Genomic DNA, 13,616 nt, shown 5'->3' with positions numbered 1-13,616 from the left:
TCCGACCATAGTTAGCAGTGTCACAGAAACGGAGCACGTTCCTATCGCTCCACCTTCTGAACTTCTACTTAATGTAGAAGAAATTCCCCCACTGGATGTATTCTATAGTCCCCAACACAAAGCAGTTGTAAGGAGACAGAGGAAGAAAAGAAAGCTAGAAAATACACTGTCACAAGATGCTGAACATTTGGACGTCTTATGGAAAGACCCCAACAATAACCCGACTGAAAATCTCACTAAGCTGTCTCAGATCGCAGGAGCATATGCTTCTACAACTATTGACAAGGCATCAGAAGTTCAGCAACTATTGAAAGAACAATAAGATCAGATACAGCTGCTACAAAAACAGTTGCAACAAGCCAATGCTAATATTGAAGCTTCCAAACAGCTCGAGAAGCTGCAGGAAGACTTTCAGCAGATGCAGATAGGCTATCAAAGAAGTCTAGACGAGAAAGGAAAACAATTGCAGACTTTACAGGAAATGCATAAAGATGAGCCTAAGCTGGCAGAATTTATTTCAGAATCTATTGGCTTGAATGAGCAACTACTGTAGCAACAGGAAGAGTTGGGATGTAAAATATCAGAGTGGAGTCACTATTGCGAGCTGAGCAATAAAATCACCAATCAAGTGGTAGACTTGCGGAGTGACTATGATCAGAGCGACAGAAGGGTGACAAAATACTTAACTTGGCAGGATGATGATGAAGGGAAAATAGCAGGTGCACCCAGGATAAACGAAAATCATAAAGAATTGCTCTTTAATAAATGGGACGATCAAATCAGGCAGGCAGAGCCAGCAGCAGAGACAGCAGCTACACAGGCAAGCATTCTTATCGACTGTGTAAATGAGAATTTACACAGGCCCAATTTAATTGCAGAGACCACCCCGGGGTAGCTACCAAATAAGTTACAATTGGAAGCAGAAAGCGCAGGCAAAGGGGAGAGCAATCCAAGCATTAGCCAAGTTGAATTGGGAATGTTACTGGACGTACTTGGTCAAGCCGCACAGCCAATGGATGACGGTGAAATTCATCACAAACGCGACCGAAAAAGTAGTGCCAGCTCTCATAGATGCTGTTTTCACAGCCCAGCTCAGCGCATAAATCAGTTAGCCGACTCTCCTCAAGCCCATGCTGAACACTTGCAACTTTAAGGACCAAGTTCAGAAGTAGCCTTATTTAGAATGTTGTTTTTTCTTTTAACTAGATTAGAAAAAGGACGGTCATTTGAAAACCGCATCCTAAATTTTGTAATAATACTATTATTAGAATTAGGAAGTAGTATTTTAACCCTTCTCATTGCATTTGGAGAAGGGTCCAGAAATTTGTCAAAAACTTGTCCTCGGAACATGCACTTCTGCACCCTCAGAGGAGGTTTTGATGAATGGATGGTTCAAGATTTATTAATGTTTGCATTTTAATGTTTGCTACTGATCTTGCACTTTTGTACTCTTGGTAGATGTTAGAACAAGTATAAATAAATCGTTTTTGCTTGAAGTTTATGGGTAGGATTAGTCATAAATGGTACTTTTATCTCTTGACCAATTTCTGCTTATATTCTTAAAGTGATATGCAGTTTTCAGTTGTTTATATTTTAATGCATGAATGTGTGGGTTACCATTTGGCACTTCTGTACGGTGGAGTCATTTATTTGTGTTTGATATATGAATAACTTATTATGCGATATGCTATTCACAACTGTTTTGCTTAACTTTTTATGCAGAATGGTTTATCTTAATTGATTTCTATTCTTATGATAGTTGAATGATCTTTATTACTAGTTATTGTTCGAAATCTCTTTAGATCGCATAATAGAAGAAATACACCCCGGGTTAGTGTAGATTAGATGTGTTGTTTCTTATTAGATTACAATAGCATAGAGTTAGTTTAGAAGTTTGAATTAAATTAGCTTTTAAATACTCCTAGATCAGCATCATCCAACTCTACACACACACACACCCCTTAGATTGGGAAACTGGTCCCATTATCCCCAGTCGGACCCGCTATACCAAACGGATAAGGAGCTGCCAACCAAGGTCTGGACCGGGTGGGTATCCCCCTTGTTGTCGACCCGATTTTCGGGGCTTCAACAGAAGGTGACCCTCAATTTCAATAAGGGAATTGTATTGTGGTTGTGTATTATTATGTGAGAGAAAGAGATGAGACTATGTGAGAGTGAAGAGGAAGTTACACAATATGTGTTGTAGGTTGTATACCTTCAGTTTGATGGATAAAAAAAAAGGAAGGATCGATTGTTTCTTGTTGGATGTATCCCAGATTGGATGAATCACGTATATCTATGCTTCTCTTGTTTTCTACTTTTTTTGCATCTCATAATATTTTTGTTTCATTACTCTTTTATTCAATTCCTAACAACTAATATCAAAGTCGAATGTCTATTTGGTTGATAAACTCACATGAACGAAGTGTTCCTAGTTCGAGTGGGAGAAATGGTGGAAGATGGTAGGTTTAGGGTCAATAAATTCAACGAACAAAACTACTAGTGATGTAAGATGCAAATGGAGGACTATTTGCATCAGAAACATCTTTACCTACCATTGAGTGGAAAAGAAAAGAATTCAACAAGTATGACAGACAAACAATGGTAGATTCTTGACATAGAGGCACTAGGAACAATATGGTTGTTCCTGGCAATGTTGGTGACCTTCAACACTTCAAAGGAAATGATAGCAGATGGTTTGATGAAGGCATTGTCCAAACTATATGACAATTCCTAGGCCTCAAACAAGGTATTCATTTTAATTGTTTATTTAATATGAAGATTTCAGAAGGCGGATATGTTGCTGATCATTTAAATGAGTTAACATAATTACCATCCAATTAAGTTTTGCAGGAGTAAATTTTTATGATGAAGTTAGGGATTTGTTGTTTCTATGCTCATTGCCAGAAAGTTGGAATGAATTATTCATGGCTATTAATAATTTTTTCTCTGGTTCAGGTACTTTAAAGTTTGATGATGTTGTTGGTGCTATCCTTAACAAGGAAATGTGATGGAAAAGCTCAGGTGAGACATCAAGTAATACTTTGTTTGCAGAGACTAGGGGAAGAAAAAATAGAGAGGAAAGAGCTTAGGACATCACAATAACTCAAGGAAGGGCTGGTCCAAATCCAAATTACGGACAGTGTGTTAGAAAGGTGGAAAGAAAGGACACTTGAGAAATACTGTATGTCTCGAAAGGGAAAATAAGGAGATGGATAGCAAGAGAACAATCAAGAAGAAAATTTAAAAGGTGATGTGTTGCAATATGATTTGATTCTTTCATTAGAATATTGTTGATGCATGTGTGGTAGCTTTGGGGGCTTGTTACACAATATTTTGTCACACCTCCCACACTTCCCTGTGACATACCCCGAAGTGCCCGAAACCTGGCAATCATGCAATGTACTTGTCCTGATATGTAACTCAAATCCTACCTTAAACACTAATGGAAAAATGCGTTGAGCTTCCCTTGAAGAAAAGGGATCTAAAACCCTAATTTGAGGATCATCTCTCCCTTGACATTGGCAACCTGTGTTGGTCTCTAGTTGCACTATACTAGCCTCGTGATGCCAACACGTTTTTGGCTTGGATACCCACGATGACCCTTAAAAGGAAGTTTTTCCCAAAGAGGAAAAGAAGCTTCGTGATCTAGAGGCTTCCAAAACGACGAGCTAGAGGTTGTTCGACATGGATGAGGTCGAGTTCTCTCAAATTGCCCCTTTCGTATTATCCCTATGAGCTACCTCCTTGAGATGAGGGCCTTCTCCTATCCTTGGAGAAATCCTAAACCCCTTTCCATGCATATATATTCATCTTTTCCCATTCCAAAATGGTTGGTCTTTGGCTATTTGCACCCTTATGCTGAGATAGTGCCTACATGCTACTCATTTGGATTGGAGAAGGAGTGCTTGGAGAGCTTGATCTTGGACTTGGACATTCACTCAAGGGGAGATTATTGACATCAAGGCTTGGTTGTATGCTTCCTACTTTATTCTCTTACTATATACAACTACTGGTTCACTTTCCATAAATGTGTGTATTAATGCATCATTTATCTTAATGCTCCTTGATCTATTAAGTAGGTTACTTTCGATTATGCTATTTGTACTTGTATGCTTTGTTATGTCTTTGATCCCTTGTGTAGGCATTCAAATGTTGTGAGCAGTAGGACCGAGCCCAAGGCACAAGAGATTCGATGTCTTCATCAAAGGAGGATGTTATAGCCATCTTCCTCTTCTCTCATTTCGATTGTAATTTAGGAAAGTGTCTTTTAGATTGTCACATAGGTTGCTAGTCCTACTCATTGGGATAGAGGGATCGTCTCTGTCCGCAGAGAGGATTTGCCTAGACACCAAAATTGTGACTCCAATAGGGAAGCTATGAACCTTTCCATCCATTCCTTTAATCAGATTCTTTGATGAGTTTGACCGACTGTCAGTTTCTTGGTTTGTTTACTTCATTGTAGCTATTTGCATTCACTGGTCATTGCTTGAGGACATTCAATTTGTTTTGGTCTCGAATATTTTTTCCCCCTATTTTTCTTGCCCATCGCGTGTTCTGCTTCAATAGTCGTGCTGTCATTGCTTCTTTTTTAATTACAATCGTGCTGATTACCCTTACATCACCCTTTTTCCTATAACAGGCACGCTGATCCCAGAGGATAGAAGAAAAATTAAGGTTTCTTCTTGTTTTCAGTATTTTTGGCCTCTGTTAATGATTTTCCAGTGTGTCTATAGCGTATTTGTCTTGGTTGTTATGCTTGTATGACGACAATTGTCTCTTGAATTTGTTAATGTGTGTTTGAGGTTTCATTGCTTCCTAGGGTTTCTAGGACTTCTAGGTCACCCTCCACTCATTGTTTGGTATGCTTTCTTGAGAATTGCTTCCAGTCAAAATTCTTCCTACAATCATGACATCTTCTTCAAGTTGCTTTTGGTTCATCGATGTGAAGTTGTTTTCATTAGTGTTGCGTCATATTGATGCTTTGAAGATTGCTTTAGTTCCATTGTCAAGCATATATTACAAATTGTTTGCTTTGGTTGGACTAAAAGAGAGTACTTGTTTTCATTCTTATGTTTCAGAAAGAAAAAGTGAAAGATCTCTTCATTTAAGTATTCTATAAACATTTTTTGCATTCGAACCATAAAGTGAAAGGAATTTTCATTTTCATTGAGTTAGATTGCATTTTTCCTTTGCTCATTGCATTAGTTTTCATTGGTTGAATCAAAGTGAAAGGAAATCATAACCACATCTCAGTGAAAGGAAAGTGATTTTCATTTCTTATAGGATTGCAACTTGGCATTGGATTTGTTAGTGAAATGGAAGATTAGATTTCATTTTTACATTTTGCATTGGAAAGGATTGTGTTTTTATGCATTTTGTTTGTTTGATGCATTATTTGGTTTTCTCTCTTCCTTCATTAGTTTAGCCTTCATCGAATGAAAATATTTCATTTTCATCATTTAGTTGTGTAATAGGAATACAAGTGACATCGTTGAGCCATCAAATTGAAACTTAATCCAAGATAAGCTTAAAATTTACCTCAATTAACCTAAGGAGCATTTTTCACCTAACACAAAGATCTAGAGGTTTAGGCTAGAGACATGTTATGAAGTTTTTAAACATAGCAACTATCATTAACTGCCTGCAGTGTATCCCGAGGGTGAAATCCCATCCCAATATGGAAGTATATAGAAGGTTCTCCAGTACTTTTGGGTATATAGGAGGCACTTCAATATGATAAGTATATAGGGACTCTCTCATCTAATGGTTCTACATTAGACAATGCTAACACGAACTTGTGCTCCTCATACCGTCGAGTATATATTGAGAGACCCCATTATGTTGTTATCCTTTAGCCACAAGTAACTGAGTCAACCGCCTTGTAAATGTGATATACCGAACACAACATTCGGGGAGATCGTCCGTCGTACGTCAAGTCCTTGGTTATGGATAAGGTGTATATAACGATTCATGGTTACTTGGTAAACCCTCTTGCCTAGTATTACCATTTTTGATTTATTTGTTGTTTTGTGTCATAAAATTAACTGCCAACAATAACATGTCAAACCCATGCAGTTGCTTCTTGGCCCCATATTGAGTAATTCCTTGTAAATTTTAATTTTAATCAACCCTCAATGAATCATCTCTTCTTCTTCTGCTCTTGAGAGAAAGTCATGTGGCTGAACCATTGAGTTCACCCCACAGTTCCCCTTCGTTGTCTGATACTGAAGGGTCTTCACAAGGAGTTCATCTAGAACTTTTACATTCACTTGAAGCCCAATTTTTTAAACTTGGGATTGTCCCAAGCATCCGACCCCTTGGTTATATTCCACCACCTCCAGATTCTTTGTCACATCAAGAGTCTGATCTAAAAACCCCTGAGAGTCCACATAGGTTTGTATTATATCCTCCGGATCCGTTATTTGATCCTTTTGTGATATCTCCTCAACATCCTTATAGTCCATATGATCGACTTGGTGTCCCTTTGGAGTTATCCCCTCATATATCTCAGGTTCCTCCTTGCCAACTATTTTCGCCCATGGATTCAGAAGGTGAGATTCCAACCTCTCCTTGAGGTCCTCTGGAAGTCTCCGCTACTCACACTCTTCATGTTGATGAAGAGTTCGAATATGAATTTCCCCCAGAAGGCTTTCCTTTTACGGGAAGAGTCCCATCTCAAACGACTCCTGAAAACAATAGGCCTATGCTTCCACACAGTTATACAACCTTGGCTCAATTAGTTTAATGAACTCCAACTCTTCCTCTTTGTACCAAAATCCTATTTAGTTGTCGAATGATATGCCTACTTCCAATCTGTTTATTCCTAACGTGACCTCTCAAATACCTGTACAAACTATTGTCACTTCAGTTCCCATTCAATCGACAATTCCATCGCAACCTTTACCTTCGTTTCAACCTTCCGTTCTGGTACAACCGACTATTTCAGTTCATGTGTCTATAAGTTTCTCAGTCCCTCCGTCAAGTGGACAAAATGTACCACTACCTTATTCACAGCCTTAGGGGAAAATCCCAAACATTCCTCTTGTGTCATGTGGTAGCTATGTGAGTGGATCACAACCTCACCTAGTTGGAGTCATTCAACTAATCTTAGTGGTATTCCCTATCCTATTGGTTCATCCGAGGTAGGTAATATCTAGTATCAACAGCCTTACACGGCCCGGATACTGCTCCAATAGTCTTATGTTCCATATGTTTCACAAGCACTGCAAAATCCACCTTATATTCCACAAGCAAGTCCTCATGTGCAACCTGGTCAAACTGCTATTCCCAGTGCATCTGGTCAAATCCCATTTGGAACTTATCAATACCCATAGGAAATCCCCCAAGGAAATGTCCAACAACTGTTCCAACAGAAAGGGCAACCTTTGCAACAACAGGGGGAACCTTTGCAGTAATATCAACAACCTTTGTAGTAGTATCAACAACCTTTGCAATAACAAACACAGTTTGTTAAACAACCCAACCAACCCTTGCAGCATCAAGGTCAAACCCTGCAGCGACAAGCTCAACCAATATATCAAAAACGTCAAACCTTACAGACACAAGGTCAAACCCTCCAATAGTAGGGCCAATCACTTCATATCTAGGGTCAACATGTGCAACAAACTTACAATCCATATGTCGCACATAATGTTTATCCTCCTTATGGTTATCAACGACCTATGGCAGGTCAATATGAACCCTACCTTGGACAAAATCTGCCTTATGGTCAAGGTGCCCCTCAATGGGGGTAGAATCAAACCCTATGGTCAAAATACTCCACTTTGGGGGGAGAATCCTTACCAACAAGGTTGGAACCTACAGGCCGGGCCTCCTTAAAGACCTTATATGCCTTTTAATCCGTAATTGCCATTTTTAGCTACGTTGGAACTGCCCGGTGTCTCTAGGCTTACTAATGATCCCATTCTTCATTCGCCTTACTGGCCTCCAGTTCCTACTAAAATTCCGATCGATTGCCCCAAGTTCGAAGGAAAACCTAAAGATGACCCTCAAGCCCATGTGATGACATATCACTTATGGTGTTCTTCCAATTCTTACATTGACGATTCTATTCATCTCTGCCTCTTTTAGTGAACCTTGATAGGTGCTGCCACAAAGTGGTATGTCGAGTTACCTCGAGGTACCTATGCAGACTTTAATTCTTTAGCTATGGCCTTCCTCACCCACTTCCAGTTACTGGTTCGTTATTAAATTGGTACCCTTTTTCTCACCTCTCTAAAGCAAGATACTGCGACCAATATTTCCAATCACATCCATGAATGGAGACGTTGACATCACCTCATCAAATTTGAAATTCCTGATGATTTGTTAACTGAATGCTTCACAAAATCATTCGTAAAAAAGATTGCTAAAGATATAGTGATGGGTGGATGTGTTACCGAGGACCAAGCTGTTGCCCGTGCCCAATATTTGGACTTAGTCTATTCCTAGTTCAAAACGTTATATGAAATGTTTCCTGATGCTCCGAGACCATCTTCAGATCCGAAATCTTCAAAGTCACTTGATGTACCACCTGTTATTGATATAATTGGATCAGTGTCTGAAACTTCGACCAAAAATTCTTTGAATAAAAAATCTGTTTTAGACACTGGTTCTAGTCATCCTTCGAAAAATCTGTCGAACCCTGGTAAAACTTCCGAGGTCAATGTCGTCCAGTCTACCATAGTAGACAAAGCCTCTAAAGGTAAGAATAAGGGTAAAGGCAAAGAAAAATTTGATACCTCGAAACAGGATCCTCCAAAATCATCTGCTGGTGATGCCTCCAAACAAAAGCCAAAATATCTTTGCCTCATTTGTGAGGAAGACCATTATACCAAGGGTTGTCCCTGGCGTGTTGAAGTTAGTCGTTTATAGAAAGGGACTCCGACTGTTTTGAAAGAGACATTTCCATCCCAACAGACTCAATTCGTAAACCAATTGCAATCCTCTGCCTCATCTAGTTCTCAAGTTTTCATGATGATGGGTTCATTGCCTATCTCTGTCGCTACTCGATCGAAAGATTATCAAACCCCTCAAAAGTAGATGGTGGAGAAAGAATCTATTGATGTACCTTCTACTTCTACTCCACCAAGTTCTGTTCATCTCCATATTGATAGACCTAATAATGAATCTGTTCTTCGACCACCTCCCAAAGGTGTGCTTCGGAAATCACCCTATAATCCGAACGTTAGAGCTACTCAACATTATAATATTGTCGAAGATCTAGCTCAAGCGCCTTCAGTGATGTTTGATTTGGAAGTTCTCCAAACATGTCCAACGCAACAAAAGTCATTATTGTCTGCTATAGGAGGCATTGATCCTGCTGATTCTAGTTTGATTACCTTCGATCTCGAAAACCATGTTCCTTGTCTTCCTCATCAGATTGTCTTTTTTATTCAAGTTATTATAAAAGGAAAGATGATCCATCAGACTATCATTGATGAAGGTGCTTCCACCTACATCATGTCTATTTCATGTTGGAAAGCCATTGGCTCTCCACCCCTTAACTAGTCTGCGAACACCTTGGAGGCCTTTGATGGTAGAGGTTCCTATCCTTATGGTATTCTCACAAGTTTTCCCATCACTTTGGAAGGGAATACTGTCGAGGTAGAAGTGGAAGTTGTAGACACAAATCTGAATTACAACCTTCTACTTGGGCGAAGTTGGACCCATGCCATGTTTTGTGTGGTTTCCTCTTTGTTCTGGGTGCTCCGTTTTCCTCATGAAGGAAATATTTTCACCGTCGAACTAATTGTCCTTTTTCTCTTCTGGTGCCTTGAACGACAACATCCCATATGTCAAAAATACTGAAATTCTATATGAGAGCATGGGGACAGGTCTTTTCAAAGATTCTGCTTTAATGGGAACTTTTTCTCTCCCACCTCTGCATGTCACCTTGATCAATATGATCTCTGTTTCTACAGATCCATGGATTATTCCTTCCTCAGATCAAATTGATTCGTTTGGTGATGCCATGCCGCTAAAACATTTGGAACAAGCTTATCATGAAATTGTCTCGGCTTCAGCGGCTGCTTCAAAAAGTCATGCTGTTCTCAATATGAACTTGGATACCTATGCGCAATATCCTTAGTTTGGTTCTTGGGATTTCCTGGATCCTTTGAATGAGATATTCCCCACTAACAAGGGTATTGTTGAAGTTATGTCTCTTGAAAAAACTCCATGGAACAATATTCATCATCGTTCCTCATTTCTTGCAAGCCTAAGTGAGGTTCCTTCATGTCTTGAAGCTTTCATTTCTCATAACCTGACGCATCCCCTTCAAATACCTGTTTTGGTGCACGAAGTCTTGTCTAAAGGTAATATGGGAAATATTATTACAACCATGCCACTCAAAATTTCCATTAAACCTGGAATTATTGGGAACATTCACATTGGGGTTTCCTATTCTCCTGATGAGATCAAGGTTTACACCGATATTTTCAAAGAATTTCGCTATGTCTTCGCTTGGTCATATGAGGAAATTCCTAGTATTGATCCAGATATTGTGGTGCATGAAATACCCACGTATCCTGGTGCGAAGCCCATTCGCCAACGACTTCATCCCATGCATCCTAGAAAGGCTACTTCTATTAAGACATAAGTTGATTTTTTTTAAAAGATGGTTTTATTTACCCTATCCCATTGGCAGATTGTGTTTCTAACATTGTACATGTTACTAAAAAACATGGCACAATTCGAGTTTGTGTTGATTACCGCAACATCAATCGCACATGCCCGAAAGATAACTATCCCACTCCATTTATTGATCAAATTATCGATGACTGTGCCGGGAGTGAGATTTTCTCTTTTATGGATAGTTCTTTTGGTTACAACCAGATAAATATATTACCTGCTAATCAACACAAGACGACCTTCATCTATCCATGTGGGAATTTTGCCTATAAGAAGCTCCCTTTCTACTTGAAAAATGATGGTGCTACCTTTCAGAGAGAAATTTCATATTATTTTCATGATATTAGACATATTGTTCAACCTTATCTAGATGACTTACCAGCTCATTCTGCTAAGCATCGTGACCATCCGGACCACCTTCAAGCCATATTTTTGCGTTGTTGACACTATAATATTCATCTTAATCCACATAAGTGTGTCTTTTGCATAGAATCTGGTCAATTGCTAGTTTTTGTTGTGTCCCAAGAAGGTATCTGAATCGATCCTCTAAAAGTTGAGGCTATTGTAAATTTACCCTGTCTCGCGTCACTGCATCAATTGAAAAGTTTGCAAGGAAAGGCTAATTTTCTTTGTTGTCTTGTCCCTAACTATGATGAAGTCACCAAGGGATTTACTCGCTTGGAAAAAAGGGGATCCCATTCATTTGGGACGAAATTTCCCAATAATCCTTCGATGCCCTAAAGAACACACTCATCAGTGCTCCTTTATTGTTCCTCCACTTGGATGCAATCAACAGTACCATTGATATGGTATTGGTCCAGGATGATGACGATGGTAATGAACACGTGTTTTATTATTTAAGTCGAAATATCATTGACACTAAAACTTGATATGCTCATGTTGAGAAACTTGCCTTGGTAGTAGTACATGTTGTTCAACGATTTCGTCATTGCATTCTTCTACGGAAGACCACACTGATTTTTGATTGCAACCCCATAAATTATATTTTGACTCGTCAATTGCTTGGGGGAAAATAATCTAAATGGATTGTTATCCTGCAGGAGTTTGATTTGGATTTTACTGTGGCCAAATCAAAGAAGTCACTCGTTTTTGCCGAATTGATTTATGCCATTCCTTCCGCAAACACTTCCACCAATTTTTCTGAGCAGATTCATGATGAAACTTTGTTTCTCATTAGAACTCTCGACCCGTGGTACGGAGATATCATTGTTTATCTTTAGACTCAAACCTTCTGATTTGAGTTGTCTCAATCCGACCGACACTGCATTCGGCATCAGTCTCAACCTTATCGGATTATTGGTGATACATTATACCGAGTTGGTGTTGATTCTATTCTTCGCAGATGTATAAAACTTGAAGAGGTTGAACAAGTCTTGAATGACTACCACTTTGGGGCATGTGGTGGTCACATATCAGGCTATGCCACTTCTTAGAAGATCCTTCGCATCGGTTATTTCTAGCCTTCCATTTTCAAGGTGGCCATTCAAAAGTGCCATGAATGTCAGATTTATAACCGCAAACAACGAGCCCCACCAGCACCCTTACACCCAGTCGTTACCATTGGCCCCTTTGCTAAATGTGGCATACATTTCATAACATCTAAAGCTCACTCAGCCGGGGAGCATGGCTATATCATCGTCGCTGTCGACTACTTCACTAAATGGGTTGGGGAAATGCCCACATATAATGCTGATGGTAGCACTACTGCTTAGTTCCTCTTCAACCATGTCATAGCCCGTTTTGGCGTCCCTCTAGCCATTGTCACTGATCGCGGATCACTTTTTCATCAGTACATGATGGCAAAAATGACTTCTCAGTTGTGTCTTCGCCAAGATATCTCAACTCCTTACTATCCATAGGCCAATGGCCAAGTTGAAGCAATTAACAAATTTTTGATTATTATGCTTCAACGAACCATTGGGAAGCATAAAAAGGATTGGAATCTCATGCTATTATCGACCCTTTGGGTTTATCAGACTTTGGCTAAGACAATCACTGGTTTCACCCCATTCTAGTTGGTTTATGGTTTAGAGGCGACACTCCCGATTGAGCGTGAAATCCCTTCGTTGAAAGTAGCTATTGAACTACTCCTCGATACCTCGCCTGAAGAGGAGCGGTTACTTTATCTCGAGAGGCTTGATGAGACCCGTCATATTGTTGCGATGGTGATCGAAGCACAGAAAAAATGAGTTAAAGCCCATTTTGATCAAACTATTTTTCCATGCATTTTTTCTGAAGGCGACTTGGTGCTCTTTTATGATCAAGCTAGCCATAAGTTGGGAGTTGGAAAGTTCGAACCTATGTGGCATGGGCCATATATTGTAAAACGTGTCTTGCAAAAATGTGCCTATGAGCTAGTTGACTATGAAGGAAATGTATTGTCACAACCCCGCAACAGGTTGTATCTAAAAAAGTATTATGCGCAAGTTCCATGTAATTAAATTTGTACATTAGTGTGTGAATTCATTGGTGTGCATTTTTTATTTTTTGGTGTGATTATTTTCTTTGCATACATGTTTTTATGATTACCTTGTGTTCCACTCGATTAGCAGATGTCGTCAAACCATTATGTTGTTTTTTCTGATGGTGCTTTTCGTAGCACATCGAACTTGTCTTCCGCAGCTTGGGCACTCTTTGCCCCTAATGGAGAGTTGATCTATTTACAAGGTATTTTCCTGGGACAGACAACTAATAGTATTTCTGAGTACAATGCAGTCATTGAACTATTATCAGAATCAATTTCTCTTGGAATTAGAAATTTAATTGTTAAATTAGATTCACAACTCATTGTGTTACAATTGAATATTCATTACTCAGTAAGAATTCCACAAATTCTGTGTATGTATCTATGTATTTGATTACTAGAAAGAAATTTTGATTTTATCACATATCAACACATTCCACGTAACTTGAATTCATTAACAGATGCATTATCAAATTATGTTCTTGATAAGCATTTG

This window comes from Pinus tabuliformis, chromosome 2_2 (genome assembly GCF_031772625.1).
Source record: "Pinus tabuliformis cultivar Carrire ecotype Pingquan chromosome 2_2, CPIR1, whole genome shotgun sequence".
Classification (NCBI taxonomy): Eukaryota; Viridiplantae; Streptophyta; class Pinopsida; order Pinales; family Pinaceae; genus Pinus; species Pinus tabuliformis.
Note: the sequence above shows the minus strand (reverse complement) of the source record.